This window comes from Pundamilia nyererei, unplaced genomic scaffold, assembly GCF_000239375.1.
Source record: "Pundamilia nyererei isolate P.nyererei 1_Seehausen unplaced genomic scaffold, PunNye1.0 scaffold00036, whole genome shotgun sequence".
Classification (NCBI taxonomy): Eukaryota; Metazoa; Chordata; class Actinopteri; order Cichliformes; family Cichlidae; genus Pundamilia; species Pundamilia nyererei.
The window spans coordinates 53,067-54,904 of record NW_005187437.1 but is presented as its reverse complement, the minus strand read 5'-3'; positions in this window follow the sequence as shown (position 1 = coordinate 54,904).

Genomic DNA, 1,838 nt, shown 5'->3' with positions numbered 1-1,838 from the left:
AAGTGTACCTCTGGTGCAAATTACTGACCTCTGTCATCATTTTAAGTGGGGGAACTTGCACAATCGGTGGCTGACTAAATACTTTTTTGCCCCACTGTATTTTTGTTGTACTTACTTTGCACAAACACTTTGATCAGTTATAAAGGGCAATAACACTACAACGTGTTACAGTTAATCCAACTTGTTTTTAATGGGTTATTCCTGACTTTCAGGTTTCAGATATAGCAGAGGCTATTCTGCCTATAGCTCTGCTGCCAGCTCTTCATTTATTCATTAAAAAAAGAAAAAGCTGTCACATGTGCAACTCTGAAGATAAACAACTATCTGGGATAATGAGTTTGCACTTTAACTAAACAGTTTTAAAATGAATGGTGTGTGATTTTGACATGTCAGGATCATAGGAGAAACTGACAGTTGGTCTGTATAGATTAACTTCTAATGAAAACAGATGGGGGGAAGCATTATGTAATGTCATGAGATTGGCTCGCCATCAAGCGCAGCAATCTTCCACCCGCTAAATCTAGATTAATTCTGCTTGTGTTTATGTGTGGGTGTGTATGCATGTGTGTGTGTGAGAGACAGAGAGAGAGTGGCGTGGGCAAATCTGTCAGGTTTTAAGAAATACTGGCAGGCAGTTCATTAGTGTTCAATGCAGCAGATTTTATAGCACAGTGCTCTAGACTTGAACACAACATATTTTTAAAAAATAAAATAATGTGACATCTAAAATGTTTTGCTCACAAAATGTAATCTTTTTAAAGTCCTCAAACCCCCACCCCCTAGACACACTGTGCACATACACAGACACACACAGCTGGTAGACTTTGACTCTCAATGTGACGTTTGCACTTTATACACAGGTTTAGCCTTTGCTGCCCCCTACTGTCGGAATCATCTCAGCACCACATTTTTGTCAAATTTATTTGTTCTCACAATTCTTGAAATGTGTATCTTTTTAAAACTGTATATTGTACAATCATTGTGGTACAAGCTTGGTGAGATATTCAGAAATGCCTCATGAGGTTAGGATGTTCACGAGAAATGGTGATCAGCCCAAAAATAAATTGTCTCAGTCTTTACTTCCCTCCGTCTTTCTTCCTTAGTGCCTAGTAAGTTAGTTACAAGTTGATGCCTGTGTTTGTTATTTTTGTTTGTTTTTTATTTTTTAAAATTACTGCTGCCGTCTGTGTTTTAGTTTTGCTACTTCTAGGTCTTAGGGTTTGATCTCATTGCCCCTCGTGATATTCTCTGCTCCCTCTGTTTCCATGTCTAGTCATCCCTGCCTGTGTGTTCCCTCTGTTCCAGTGTAGTCCTTCAACATCGTTCAACTTAGAGAAACCATTCAGGGACCATTAGATTCTTCTTCTTTTGAACATATGTGCTTGTATTTTTTTCAGCAATTCATTGCATAGTTTTTATGAAATTCCAAAAAATTGCACCAACCCAGGCCACTCTGGAGCCCTAGCACTTGGCCAAACTTTCATCAAACTTTATATGAGTCACAAGACTTTTATCCGGTAATTCTGTGTTTTTGACATCTTTTTTTTTCTCTTTTCTTCCACAGGAACAGTTTAGGTTTCATGAAGAATTTGATTTTTCATGGAATTTTCCCAACACTGCATGATGATATCATCAGCTGTAAAAACTGAGGCTGGAGAATAATCTGAAAAAGAATTTCTTTTTCCTTCTTTCACACCCAGACCTTTTCCCTACATGTATAATATATACATCAAAATGTAGCTATCAATGTCCTCTTTCATCCAGTGTCATTCTCATTGAGATGGGATTTATATTATTCTCTAATTACCTCCCTCCTCCCGCTCCATCACCCCCCCCCC